Here is a 16046-nt window from a genome sequence, read left to right as displayed (position 1 = left end):
AGAGAGAGTGCACCAGAGTGTTTTAAGCTGACACCCACAGTATTTCCACCTACAAAAAAGGTCCCCTATGAACAGTACAGGCTAAACACTAGTAGGATTATGGAAAGACAAACATGCCTACTAAGAGAATTCTCCTGGGTTTAAAAAAAAAGATTAAATTGCTTGTACCTGCTACTACTAAAGTCAAGAAGGAACTTTCTTGCCAAAGGCAATGTTTATGTCTGCAAGTAAAGTACATTACAAACTTGACAAGGGTAGAAACAAAAATCTGAGATTTCTACTGAAGTGTGACTTTGTGAAATTCATCACAAACTCTACAAACTGAGCCTCCCCAGATATGTAGGGGAATTTTGCCTTCCCCACAGTCAAGAGGTAAACCAAAAAGCTGATCCCCAACTCTGGTCTGTGGGCCATTATTGGCTTATGAAAAAACAATTAAACACATTAATTGTTCTTCAGAATGGTGTCTAGACTCTGTGCTGCAGACAGTCTGGAAGCCTAAGAGAGAGAATAAGAAACTGAATCTCTATCAATACACAAGGATAAGCAAAAGCCACCACAGACAGCAGTGGCACCACTGGGTCTGGACCTTGCTGACAGCCACCATCAGGCAAGACACGCTCAGAGAAGTGAGGAATAAAGGAAGCCCAGATGGCTCGCCAACATGTCCCAGCAGGCAAGGAAGCCAAGTAACAATGAGGCATATGGAAAGGAGAAAGATCATGAGTGAACCTGAGAAGCATGTGCAGGGGAACACCATGTGATAGTGATAACGTAACTGAGGAGTATGGACAAAAATAGGAGTAAGAGGGGAAAAAAAGGAAAAAAATAATCAAACACAAGGGCAAGCAATATTTTTTAACTACTGCACATACTGCATGCATTTAGGACAGCTAAATATATTACTGTATCCATGTAAGCAATTGTTATAGCTGCAACATACCTAAAAGTCATGAAATTTAACTTACTGTGCTCTTCTAAGATGCTCAACCCCCCCTAAAAGCAAATTTCTGTATCTTAAATAACAAGAAGCACCTTAAGAGAATTAGTCCCCAGCACAGTTCTGCTATATAGGTGAATTATATAAAAGACTCAGGTTCTCAGGAAAAGGAGATTTCAAGTTTAACTCTACCAAAGCCACATCAAGCAACATGCCCCAAGATGCATTACCCTGACTTCTGTGGAGTCAAGCCATAACAAGTTTTATCACAGTTTTACCAGTAACACTTTTCAAGTGTTTTATTCTTCCTACAGTGTATCAGAGCACATTCAATAACTGTCACTTGCCTTACTAAAATAGATAATCAAAGAGATCAAATACAGGGGTCAGACACAGAGAATTGGATGATTAGCCACACTTTCTTTCTCAGCTGTTCCCCCTACTTCTGTAACAGAAACTGATGCCTAAAAACGCAGGGATGAAACTCATGAAACAAATGCCTCCAGTCAACAATTCAGGCTGCGTGAAGATGCTCAGCTCTACAGCATTCAGCAACTGCTTCACAAGTGGATCAGAGGTTCCCACTTTGGGCCCCAAGCCAGAAGGCAGTTCAGACAACTGGTATCCATAGCAGCTTCTGCTGTCCAATTCAGATCTGTCATGACTGCCAGAGCCATGAGTAATAGCTAAGTTACTACAGAAAACTTAGCCCGCATAATAAGCAATTTCAACTATGTTCCAATTACTTCCTTTGCACTTTCTTTTTGGAATAATCATTTAAATTACAGCTGTAACTCATCTTCCAACTAAAAAGATACCCAAGATTATTTCTGAAGAGTGGCAAGAAAGAGGTAATAGATGGCTTCCGATCAGACCTGCAGAGAAAACATGGTGGAAATTTAAGACTTTCTGCACAAAAACTTTGATTTAAAAAAAAATTTTAAAAATTTACCAAAAGTGATTATGATTTGAATTATTTAAACCCCAGAATGCCCGGTATTTTTCAGAATATATTTGGAACAAATGCGTGACTGCTGGAGGAATTACCTCCTACACATCTACTCACTCATGTCTTGCTTTCATGCAGAGGTTTAACAATAGGGAAAAAAAAATATTTTTTTTTTCTTCATATCAAATCTGCTTTGTATTTTGGAGCTGAAGTACTTTATTAAGTCTTTTGCAAGTAAAACAGGAGATAAACTGTAGTTCGTGATAAGATCTGTTCTCCATTTTGAAATGGTCTTATATAACATACTATATACACACATTAATTGACTAAAGAGTCAAAGTAAATCGTTACCATCAATATCAAAATGTTTTGAGATAAGACTTCCCCTTCAATAGAACAAAAAAAAACTACCAAGATTTTACCTCTCTACTAACAATCTGACCCTCAAAGATAGAATATTATAGGTTCTGCACTGAAATTACCATTCATTTACCTGCATAATACACTTCAGATATACGATTTGTGGTAACCAGCCCATAAACCGTCCTTACTGCATGAGGATACAGCTTCCACTGTTCATGTCTACTTTTCAGCACCAAAACAGGTACCCAAGACCTGCTGCTTGAAGAAGAGCAGGTAGGACTTGAAAGGCAAAAGGGAGGAAGGTGGAGTGGAATTTTTGCTTGAGGAAGCAGGACCAGAGAGGAGCAAGAGAAAAGAATAGAGGACATTGAAGGCATAGCCCTCAACTAGCTGTGACAGAACACTGACAAACAGATGTCTGTACCTGGTCTATGTATCTGTGCAAGTTGTTCATCCAATACCCAGCTCTAACTGTTGTCAGTCTCCTTGCAGGATTCATTTAGGACTTTCTCTTTCCTGACCACTGTGCACAGTGTTTAACAAGAAAACCCACAAATTCAACTAACAGTGCATTGACTTGTGCCAACCTTCTGGCAGCATTAGGTGAAGAGGATCAGCCTAGACTCCATCCATACCATGGAGGATTGCTCCAGCAGGTTTTGGAAAAGTGACTGAAACCTACATGGGAAATTTTGTGTAAGACAAGGGCTACAAGTTTAAACTTGTTAGTGTTGGACCAAACTTAGAGCCCCATATAAAATAATCACAATAGAAGCACACACAATTATCACAGACCTTACATGCATTATAATCAAGATCTGGTTTTCTTTTTAAATCTTAATGCTTTCTTCATAATCTCAGGATCAAGAAAATGTTTCAAATTGGTTCCAAGAAAATTCAGCGTATAATAGTCTTTCACTTCTGTAAATTTATGTAATGAAACCAGGATACAGTGTAACATAGCAGTGAAAACAAAACACTTTAGAAAATTATGTGTGTGCTTTATATGTACTTGCTACTGTATCCTCCATAACTGCAGTTAGAATATCAGTCTGAGAAGTGTCCTATAATGGATATTTAGCTTATGGTAGTTTGGCTGTGGACAGCCAGAGGATGAATGCTGACACAAGGTTACAGTTCAGACCCTTAAATAAAACGTTATTTATTTCCTAATCTCCACATTCATTGTTCTAATGTTTCAAAGCGCAAGCAAGGCCCGATAGGCAGTTCTGTTTAGCAAAGTAATTTCCGTAAAATGCCTGGCTGATAGCAATAGGCAAATCCATGCAGAGTCCCCTGAAGTCACATGAACCTTCAAAGCAACAAGAAGTCAACCCATGCAGACCAGAGAAAGCTCAGTCAAGACAGAACAAGTGCAACTCAGTACAGAAGAGGAGGACAAATATAAGAAAAACATCATAACCACACAGAACAGTTATGGAAAACCTCATTGTTCCAAACCTTTTAAAACCATTTAATGTTAACAAATAAAATCAGCTTGCTTTGACTTCAGAAGGGAAGAAACATCACTACTGCAGTAGCACTGGAACCCTGAAAATGTATGTTACTAAAGGAATATAAACAATCCTAAAGTGCCCTTACTACAACTGCATTTGCACTAGTCTCAAGTTCTGCTCTCCTGCTTCCTTCCTCTGATCATCTCCTGGAGCTGGAATGAACTTGGCCTCCTCATCTGGCAGTAAGGAGAAGGGTTGGTGGAAGTGAACCAAACTTTTCCCTCAGCTCGCATGAACTATAGGTGGTTCTTTCTTCCCCCCACAAGGAGGCATGGAAGATAAATGGGTCCTAAATTCAGGTCCTGAGTCTGTTATTCTAGAGGGTGGGAAGGAGAGGGGTCTCAGCATCAACTCATACTACAACCTCCACTGCAGGGTAGACTATCCCCACAAAAGGTCCTGGTTCTCCAGCAAGAGATAGGACCCTAGCCCATCCACAGCCCCTGAAATCACAACCGTTAGTTGATCACAAGATTAAGAGTAGCTCTTCTCGATAACTGTCCATTTCTGTACCCATTAGATAGTATAAGCACAGCTTAACAAAAAAAGCCAGGACTGTGACAGTGAATTTCAAGACGAAGTTTTAAGTCAAGGAAGAACCATTGTGTCAACTCTTCTACTAGACTGTAGATCATAATAATGCTGGTAATGGCCATACTCATTTTCCAAAGCTCACTAGTTGAGATGTAGGTGATATATAACTTATTTATCATACTCACTGTACATCAAATATTATCATTAACTGCTGTCCTACTGCAAGAGAAAGTTTAGTATTACCCCATCTGAAGAAGTATCTTGCAGTATCTATTTTTTCCTGGTGTCCAATTTCAAATTAAACTTTTTGAAACTACAGCTATAACTATGCATTGTTTGCAGAGGTGGCATTACTTGTACTTACAGGTAGCCTTCCACAGTAAGCACATGCAGATGGAGGACGACAGCACAGGGTAACAGGACATCACATGGGTAACGCCCCATTCGCCTCAAGCATACCTCTCCCCCCAACACAGGAGTTGAAAGCCATCACTCTGTGAAAGTTGTAAACTGAGATAATGATGCATTTTGGTTTCTAAGAGTTTTAGGCTTTACCTCCTATCAAAAAAGCGTTTCCTCCCACCAAGTTAATGAAGAAAGGCAGGCACACAGGGCAGTCAGCTTCTCTGCCAAAATTCAGGCTTTAGCACTTCCTCCTCCATCAATCTTGCTAAAATTTCAAAACCATCTTGTCCCAGCATACTTATTTGGAAGGAGTTGATTAAAAGTGAGATAAGGATTTTTTTTTTAAGTTTTCAAGGCTTATCTAAATTTGACATGAAAAACTCTTTGGGCTTACCATACTTTCAAAATGGCACAGCCTAAAAAACCTACCTTTATTAACAGCTTTTAGCTGCTAGCACATTAATGGAAACTTACAGACACAAGTAAAGTACACACAAAACAATACCTGAGTCATGTAAGCAAACAGAAATGTAACTACAAGGAACATGAAATCAAGATTTAGCAAAAAAGAGAGTAACAGAATAGAAGCCAGAGGAGGAAGCTCATCACCTATGCCAGCCTGCAGGATAAGGAATCCAAGAGGTTGCAAAACTGAAAATTATTTTGTAAAGCAAATAACCTTTTTCACTCAAAACCATGAAAAATTATGGACTTTCAAACACCTAGAAAAAGCTCCTTTCCCTAACATTCTGACCATTACTGAGAAATGGCAAAAATGTATCTAGGATTGTACATATTTGAGAAGGTAGGATGTCACTTTTTACCTTCACTGATTTGTTCTGCTCCTGCAGATACAGCCTAAATCACATTACCAAAGAAGTTACATCTCTGTGTTTGTTGTCCAATATACAAAGGAGCAGATAGACGATACATATTTTGAGAGATAGTCTTCTAAAAAGCATTTATTTTATGAAGAAAATTATTTTTTTACTCCATATACATATATTTTGGGGTTTTGATTAGAAGAAGCAATTTTTAAGACTCCCTTAAAATTAAGTGCCTGAGTTCACTCTAAGAACCTGCATAAATGAGCTAAGTCTCAAGCTCTGAAGAGTCACAGGGCTCCACATACTTACTGAAAAACGACTGTGAAGAAATGTGGTTATAATTACATATTTTATTCTTAACACTGTTAGAGGGAATGTTATTGTAACATGAACAGAATAGTTCCAGAAACAATATTGTCATTTCTCTTGATATTAGAATTTAATATTTATATATTCCCCACTAAACAATTCATTATCCCAAAGCTACCCAACATCTGTTCTTAATCCCACTTAAAACAACCTCACAAAATAAAGGCTTTGCAGCTAAGCCTCCCTAATTCTCTTAGGAAGAAGTATGTTTGGGTTTTGGGCTGGGTTTCTGTTGCTGCTGTTGACAGGTAAGGAAAGCACTATTCATGTTTTCTTCACCAGAAAAGAGTGTACATGTTTTGTAAACGTATTAGATTTGCACATTTTCTCAATAAAGATGCCAGACTTCAGCCATCTGGGAAGCTACCAAAAAAGTATGGGTGATAGAAAAGTCAAGTAGCAGCAACATTATTAACAAAACAAATAGTAGAAGTCAATGACTGAAGAGATGATAAAGCTAAGCTAAATGTTAATGGTTAAAACCTTAACAAAAAAAACCCCAACGCTATGGTCTGTACAGATAACACCAAAAGCTCTGTTTGCACGTAAGAGTGGTGAACATTTAAAGTAATGCTTCTCATCCACTGCTTTAAAAGGACACAAACTCAGCTTTAAGGCACCTAACATCAAACCAGCATCTATAGCGGCAAGGGGAAACATATTCTGCCCTCCCCTGTCCCCCACAGGGCTGCAGTCCTGTTGCAACAGCTACACAGATCTGGTCTCCCATTTGGGGATCTCCAGTTACTGTATAAACATATATACAGACAGATGCTGTGGAGGAGTCCTCACGAAATCTTCGAATGTGTAAAATGCAGCTTTAAGACAAGGGTGTAACATAAGAGGAAACTAACTGAGCTGTAAGGTGAAACCCACAGCAGGCAGGCAGGGTACACCAGCGCCAAGGATGCCTGGGTAAGGTCATGGCAAGACAAGTGAGGAACTGACTGAAGGCCCATGTGATGCCAAGATCACTGATACAAGCCCAAGCTGTGGGAGATCGAGTTTGAGGAAGTTCATTCCAAAACCCTGAAGACCACCTATTTGCAGAACCAGACAAAATCAGCAAAAAGAAAAGACGAGCCTGCCTTTGCTGTGTGTCCAAGGCAGAGAAGCTACACGTGTAGATCCTGGTCCAGGTAGGATGATGCTAGTCCCCACACCACCAGTGTGGGAAGCTTCCCCCTGGCCCCAGCCAGGCAGGGCATGAAGGTACGGCTTCTCTTGTGCTGCCACGTGACAGCAACGTGGCAGTGCTGCAGTAACTCATAAACAACCACGTAAACGAGCCAATACGGTTTGTGTTTGTACAACTCTTTCTGCTGTTTGTTAGCTTTGACACTGTTTGCATATCACCACTAATGCCACAATTAACAATAGTTGGAATATTGTTTTATAACTCAATGTTAGTTGTTATCCAATTGCACTGCTGATCTCTGTACAAACCAATGCTTAAGTCCCAGAGCCACAGATGCCATGTGGCACAGGCCACTGCACCAGGCTCTGGAGTACATCCAGCTACTGGATTTTCAGACTCTGTGTTAATGATGCTGCAACCTGCTTTTTGAATTCTGTGAATTCCCTCTGCCTTCCTTCACCTGCTGTTGGAGCAAAAACCTCGGTATGCCAGGGTATTTACTTATGATGTGTAAGAGTCAATTTCAAGGTCCTTCCAAAGCAGCCTGAAGAATTGATTGAACATGGCTCAACCACCTCTTGGTAAAGCTATCCTGCTGAAAAACAGGAAATACAGAGTCAAGGAATATACCACCCACTCCCATACAGCCTTAATGCCATACTACAGCAACGCCCTCAAAAGATCAACACTCTAAGCATTACAGTCCACTCTTACCAGGAAAAGAGAACACTTCAGTAAAATATATAAAAAGACAAGTACCATGTAACTTTTCTACAGCTCTTTCCATGATTTCAAAACACATTAGTGAAGGATGCTGGTATTATTTTTTTCCTTCATTACAAGAGGATCCTAGTCTAAGTTGACAGTAGTGAAGAGGGGCTACTTCTCCAGAACTCCAGGGTTCCCAGAGAGGTAATGCAGTGACAGAGACTCTCCTCCCAATCACACTAATTCCTCTCCACTCCTAGACACACATTATTATCTGCTGCTAGCTTTGGCAACTGGCAGGTCCTTCTGTAAGCCACTCCAGCTCACTAAACTAGCAGATAATCAATCCAGCAAAAGTCATATAAATGTTTTCCTCAGCCACTTGCTGTTAGGCTAGTTTAGGCTTCTGTGAAAACATACCCTAGGTCTGCATCATGCTTACAAGCCTGGGACTGCAGATGTTCCGCACTTTGGCCAAGCCTTTTGAGATCCCAGGAACCACCATCATAAACAGTAACATTCATGGCAAAACACCTTTCTGCACCTTATTGATTTCACAGCCACAAATTAATTATACAAAGCCTTCAAGAGACCCTGGCATAAGGCATATTTTCAACACTACTACAGATGTGCCTCTACCATTTTGCACAGCTGCACATAACACAGCTGGACTGCACAATGATAAATAATGAAATTCATCATTTCAGCACAAATGATGATATATCTTTAGCCTTTCTTCACATTCACTTTCATAGTTAATGTAAATTTTGAATTTGGTAGGAACCACTAAACTAACTTTCCTGACTTGTAGAGTAACAAAATCAATAAAACTTTATTCACTTGCTCCTATATTAATACAAATAACTTTAAGTATAATTTCCATTAAAAAAAAATCAGTCTTGATCTGAAGACAAAGAGAATTACATCTGCTATTTCCTAAGTGGTTTAACAGCATAATTTGACAAAAGTTTCTTTTAGGCGCCTAGGCAAACGTTTTCATCTCAGTCAAGGTAACAAATGGTTTATAATGCAACACAGTGAAAATTACCTGAATTAAAAAACCCCTCTTCTCCCTGCATCCACTCCCCAATCCAGTTCACTATGCAGCCACTCAGGTACTACTACTCTATGTTTTGGTAGAGTGAAAGGCAGCACTGTACAGCTGCCACTCATCATTAAGTCTCAGAAGTAGGAAAGTTTGGGGTTTTCATTTTTGGAAGAGAGGGAGAGGGAAGAAGAGGGACTATTTAAAATATACCCTCCTGCCAGTTTTCTTCCATTTCTTAAAACCCTTATTTGAACAACTACTCCCTATTCAACAGGATGTTTTAGACAGACTTTAAAGGGATGAAAAAGAACTGAAAACCTGTATCAACGTCTCCTACTGCTCAGATCTGACACCCTCCCTTCTACACCACATCTCCCAGAACACATGTGGTTTTATGCCACTCATGTCCCACCATGAATCAAAGTTGCTCCAAATGTTACCATATTCTCTCTACCAGGTCACTGCCCCAACACAGTCAGCAGTTGCGTTTTGTTTTGTTCTGGGGAAGACGAGGAAAGCAGAAAAGGAGATAGACATGAAGAACACATTTTCCCCTGGCAAAATGGAAAAGAACACGATCATCAAAATCCAGAATTCCACCCCTACATCAAGATACAACACAGAAGTGGAGATCTGATATATACCTGATCCAGACAGAGTTTTTAGTGTCAATACAGTGTCAGAAATTGACGAAAAGGAATATTTTACTTAGTTGCTTGTGACAGCATCAGCTCAACTTAATAATCAAGAGGATTTCTTCTACCCCTCCATATGGAAAGCTGTTAATTAACTAATGAACACAGATTAGCAGAACAACGATAAGACTCTTAGGAAGCAGATTAAAGGGAAGACAGCAGTAGGTAGTGCCTGAAGAAGAATTATCCAGATGGAGTTACGGACTAATGAAGATCCCCAGTGGATGAATCTACGAGCAGACACACAGTATTTCCATTGATGACTGAGAACAAAATATAGAAATATGCCAATGCAAGTGACATGTCAAATGAGTGTGAAACACGATCTTGATTCAAAAAGATGAATAATCCCTCTGTGAAACAGTCAGGGGAAATAAACCCAAAGCGTGAAGAATCCCATTTCACTAGATCTTCATTTCATCAGACACTATGTTTGCTTTTCAAAGATATGAGAATCTGTATCAATCCTCACATTCCTATTCTCAACTCCTCACCTGTAGTAGTGTGTGCTGGGGGTATGTTCTATGCACATTTGTTCTCAGCTCCCAGGTGAAAGTTTCATTAGCATGCCACACACTGCACGTACTTATCTCCCAAACTGTAATCTGAACCATGTGCCTGTAAAATGCACCAACCATACCAGTTCTTAAGCAAAAGGAGGAAAAACTATACATACACATGATGGACTCTAAGTTACTTAGTACCGCTCCAGAAAAAGATCCAGACGGCTTGGGTAGAGTCGTCTGAAAACATCACCTTGCTGCTCTGAAGTAATAAAGAAAAGCACAATGCTAAGTACTATTAGGAGAGGAATACAGGCGAATACCAAAAATTCACAACAGTCTCAAACCTTCAATTACCCACATCACAAATGAATGCAGTTCTGGTCAGTCCATCTCAAAAACTATCATAAATCTAAAAAGCTACAGAGGAGTACAGGGATGGTTAGATGTATGGGGAACCTCCCACGTGAAAAACTGACAAGACCCTTCAATTTAGCTAACAGATAACTGGAGAATGCAATATGATAGAGCGCTATCACAAAGGATACTGTAGAAAAAAACCCATAACAATGACCAAGTATTTATCATAATTCAAGAATGAATGAAATGATCAAAGAGCAGGCTTCTCTCAAATAACATAATGTTGGCTTTTTTTCCAAAAACACCTGTGAAACTCATTACTGCCATACAAGTATAATATAAAAACTAAGAAAATGAAAAATAGAAATGCATTCTAGAAACAACTTCCACATCTGTGGACCAAAAGTTGATCAACAATCATTAAACACAACTATGCCACCTCAAGCTCCTGAAACTGCTAATTCAAACAAGGTAAAGTGTATACAAGTGAAAGGATTATCCTTTTTTTTCAGACCCTTTCTCTAAATCTGCAGCTAGGGGCCATCACTGGAAACAGCTGGGCAGATGTTTGGTCTAATCCAGACATAATATAGCACACACCCAGCTTGTTTTGCTGGGTGATGACTTGGAAGACTCCACAAATCTTCTCAGCACTGGAATGATTAACAGGTAACCTGCCATAAGAAAATCAGAGCTAGTCCATCTCTCCCTTTCACCCTTACTATTAGTCATGCTTTACAGTCTGAAAAACTGCCTGCAATGAAGACAGGTTGCAAAGAGAAACTGAACTTCCCATGGAAAAAGGATGGTCATGGACTAGACCCTCCAAGAAAAGCCAACCATACAAATTGCCAGAGTAGATGATACAAACAATTGGTTCTTGGATTTTAAGGATATTAATGTGCTCCCTTATGGTCTTTATTCTATAAGCTTATTTCAACCTCTGAAAGAGACGTTTGTATGACCATTGTCAGACTACCCATCTTTAGCCTGAAATGTGACTCGGGAAGGCAACATAAGTCACAAACTAAATAGTACATCCTGAAGACAGTAATGTATGAATACCCAACCACCCGCAAAACAGACCACAGTGAAACAAGAACATTTACAAACTTCTAAAGAAGGGAATTCTTCTACAAAAGCCTTTGCTCAAATATTCTTGAACTTGTTAATGCTACCCAGACCCATACCATGTAGAATAACTTCACATAACATCCTTGTCTCTAACTTGGAGAGACATGGATTTGATAGATGGACCACTCAGTAGATAAGGAATTGGCTGGGTGGTCACACTCAAAGAGTTGCGGTCAACTGTTTGATGTCCAAGTGGAGAGCAGTGACGAGTGGCGTTCCTCAGGGGTCACTGCTGGCACAAGTCTGTTTAACATCTTTGTTGGTGACATGGACAGCAGAACTGAGTGCACCCTCAGCAGGTTTGCCAAGAACACCAATCTGCATGGCACGGTCAACACACTGGAGGGAAGGGATGTGCCATCCAGAGGGACCTGGCCAGGCTTGAGAGGTGGGCCCGTGCAAACCTCAAGAAGTCCAACAAGGCCAAGTGCAAGGTCCTGCATGTGGGTCGAGGCAATCCCATAAAGAAATACAGGCTGGGCCATGAGTGGATTGAGAGCAGCCCTGAGGAGAAGAATTTGTGGTAGCAGTGGATGGAAAACTGAGTATGAGCCAGCAATATGTGCTTGCAGCCCAGAAAATCAACCATACCCTGAGCTGCATCAAGTGTGACCAGCAGGTCAAGGGAGGGGATTGTCCCCTTCTACTTCACTCTCATGAGACCCCACCTGGAGTACTGTGGCAGCTCTGGGGCCCCCAACATAAGAAGGACATAGACCTGCTCAAGCAGGTCCAGAGGAGGCCATGAAGATGATCAGGGGTCTGGAGTACTTCTCCTATGAGGACAGGCTGAGAGAGCTGGCATTGCTTAACCTAGAGAAGGTGCCGGGGAGACCTTATAGTGGCCTTCCAGTACTTAAGGAGGGCCTACAGGAAAGGTGGGGAGGGATGCTTTATCAGGGAGTGTAGTGATACGACAAGGGGTAACGGTTTTAAACTGAAAGAGGGGAGATTTAGATTAGATAAAAGGAAGAAATTCTTTCCTGTGAAGGTGGTGAGACACTGGAACAGGTTGCCCAGAGAAGTTGTGGATGCCTCCTCCCTGGAAGTGTTCTATGATTCTATGACAGGGACCTCTGGATCTCACATCTATCAATCCCTTGACCAAAACAGAACTCTTTTCAAGCTTATATCAGGTTGTTCAGGGCTTTGTACAGTCAAGTTTTAAATATTTCCAAAGACTGAAGATCCCAAAGGCCCTCCAGGTAGCCTGGTCTGCCTTCACCAACCACAGTTTCTGTGATTTTTGGTGGTTTTTTGCCTTCTCTCAAGATGGAATTTCCCTTTCTGAAACTTGTAACCTCTTGTATTTTTACCGTGCGCCTCTGGCATTTCTAATATCAAGACAGTCTGAGTTAGCAAGTAAACTGTACAGTGAAGGTATATGACACACTTGAGCCAACCTGACAGCTCACAACTGCTAATAGGGGCAGACCAGCCCTGTACATGTGCAACAATCTAATTTCAGCCCCTCGCCATGCTAGCTCTGCAACTTAAATGACTGTACAGATAACCAATTCATCTTGCTAACCTGACAGAAATCCATTCCCTTGTTTAATTCCGATGTCATCTCAGCAATATTAATATGTTCAGCACAGGGTCACAAGGGAGAAAGTGAAGCTGCAGGTAGGAACAGAGCACCCCTTGGGGGGGGGGGCAGGAGGAACAAGCTACAACCTGTGAATTTACATTCAGGTGTCACAGAACAGCATACCCTAAAAAAATTTCAACCTGCTTTAATAAGCTCTTGGCAATAACTAAAGTGTCTTATGCATGCTTCCTACTTCATCATCTCATCTATGGAATAACATTTACATTTCTTTCCTTAATAATACAACCTATGTCTTCTCTCATCCGTGAAGACAGATATTAAAACAGTGCTTAACTGATACTAATTATATTCAGCATTAATTACCACCTGAGCTAACCAGAACCTAACAGATGGGAACTATACACATTTGGTTAGAGGATGCCATGCCAGCTAGAAATGGAGGAGCAGTAAATTCATTCAGTTCATACAAGTGCTGGTGTACGGTTCTCACCAAGCCAAAGCCACATGGGTCAAAGGTATATAGCAGCCTGTGGCACTGAAGAACCACACAGCATTTTACACATTACATTACAAGGCCCTGTGGGGACCTTACTTCAAGTAAATTCCTTTCCAACAAAACTAAATGGTGTTAAGTACCCAAAAAGCATGTACTTTTTCATGTAGCAAATACAGCAAAGAAAACTGACATAGGACCAGCATCCAAAGTCATATTTGGCAGCTAATGACTGAAGTTTCATCTTTTATAACAACTCTTCAACTTAAACCAAATTTCAATCATTTTCCAAACTAAACCTGTTGAACATGGGCTACCTAGAACCTGTTGAAAGGTGTTACTGTTAACAACAGAAAAGCATTTCTATACTGCTGTAGAGGAACCTGGTGAGCGAACAGATCCAACCTTTCCAGTTTTCACACACTGCACACCATGGTTTGTAAAGTCATAAAGACCAGCAATTTATGAGATCAGAACTAACATATCTAACATATAAAAAGTATTTTCCAAAGGAAAACTCAACCCAGAGAAATTAAAAAAAAATAATTATGAAAATACATATCAAAGATTTGGAGGGCTCGTGGTAATCCACACCGACCCTTCAAGGAAAGTTAAACACATTTGGGTTTTATTATTAGTATGTCTGATTTCCTCTAGCCCATTATTCTCCCCAAGGTTCAGTATTTCAGTTTGAAATCAAGACAAGTATCGCACAAACCACCACCACTCCCTGCTCCGTCCTCAGATACACTGCCCCACCTTTGATGCCTCCATAGCCAACCATATTTTGCAAGGATTGCTACTGTCTCAGCTGCCACAGACTGCCACAAGAAAACCTGGCTGAATCCCTCCACAACTCCCTGCCCAGTTAAAACATCTATTGTCAGACCATTCACAGCTCTGCCCTTTCCCATCACTTCAGGTATGGCTCCACTGCAAGATGCCAGCCTCTACCCATGACCTCGGTTACTAGCACCAGGTTTACCACCCACACCCAACCAAGTCCTCAGATTTTTACATAAACACCTGAGTAATCCCACCAGTTTGCTTGATCAGTTCACACCTCCCAGCTGCCACACAGAGTTACTTCCTGCCCTCATTCCCAAGTAGACCTTTCACCAGATTTTAAGTAGTCTTCTGGCTAAATCAGATTAAGATCATCACTGTCCAGGTGCAGTCCTGAAATACGATTCAGCCCTTGTTTTTCCACAGTTGCTAGTGAGAAAGACTGGGAGCAGAGTGCATAACCCTTCCAGTCTCTGGGGTCTCACATCCACCGCTGTAAAGCATCTGGCAAGCTGCACTCCTCCTCTCCTCCATCACTCCAAAGTCTTGATGATTTTTGAAAAGAAACACAGAGTAATAACCCTAAAAGGTTCTCACAGCTCATCTACAGCCAATCCATCTTAAAGCCTGATTCTAGGTCCTTCCTCTCAGGGATAGCTTTAGTAAATATCTCTGTTTTATGCAGCTTACTGGGGAAGCACCATCTAACTAATTCATGTCAGTTCAGTATTGTCTACGAAACTTCCAAGAGCAGCTGTGGAAAAGAAAAAATAAGAACAAGTAAAAGCTAATGGCTGCAACAAGTCAGCTTTCAAACTCTCAGAGCCTGGAGGAAGCTAGAAATTCAACGAGGAACCTAACACACACATGCTTGGAGACCTGAAACATGTTTTTACCAACAAGTTTAGCACCTATTTTTCAACAGAAGCACAAACATCACCGTAAAAGGCTCACATCTTTTCACTGTATTAACATTTTTATTTAAGTCCACATTAAGTTGCATTTTCCTCTCCATGATAGTAGGGCTATGCTAAGGAAAAAATGCCAACACAAGTAACATTCAAGTTTTCTAGCAAAGATGCAAAACTTTGGAGATGCCACCCCACGTTATCAGTTTGATACTGAAAGATACCTAACTGCTAGCTTCCTTCCACACACGTGTTCTGTCTCATACTACTACTTATTACATATTTCTGCTATGTAGTCAAACACTTCTGGTAATTACAGCAACTGCATTGTTTTTAAAACTGAGATACACAGACACGAGAATGTCCAATAATCTACGCAATTACATTTTGCGAAGACATGCATCAATCAAAAGCAGCTCAAAGCTTAAAATTCATCACTATGGGCATACTTTTGAGAAGTTTTTTTCTGAAAGGATTAGTACTTGTTGGTCAGGTATCCACCTTTACTCTCCTGTTTGGAAACACAGTCAACGTCTTTCAGGCTTGGATTTCACAAGGAGTAACACACAAGTACTATGATGAGGACACCTGCAAGTAAAGCTAACAGCCAGTTGCTTTAGTCAGGCCGCTTAGCTAGACAGTAAACCACAACCATCCCAGCTCTGGCTGTTGATCAATTACCGATACCAGGCAAACTTTCCTACTATTTGCTTGGTTCTTTTGAAATCCCTTTAATATCAACAACTTACAAACTTAATATTTGTTTGAATCATATTTTGGTAAGGTAGATTTTGTGGGGAAGGCTTTCAGCTAGACA

The 16046-nt window shown here is 40.5% G+C and overlaps 1 protein-coding gene across 1 annotated transcript in view; it reads right to left on the bottom strand.

Moving 5' to 3' along the window:
- The window catches only part of XPO4 (exportin 4), a 77445-nt gene that overhangs the window by 60353 nt on the left and 1046 nt on the right, over positions 1 to 16046 (bottom strand). The window lies entirely within an intron of this gene.

Source organism: Athene noctua, chromosome 1 (assembly GCF_965140245.1).
Source record: "Athene noctua chromosome 1, bAthNoc1.hap1.1, whole genome shotgun sequence".
In the NCBI taxonomy this organism is placed as follows: Eukaryota; Metazoa; Chordata; class Aves; order Strigiformes; family Strigidae; genus Athene; species Athene noctua.
Note: the sequence above shows the minus strand (reverse complement) of the source record. Positions and strands in the feature narration are given on the sequence as shown.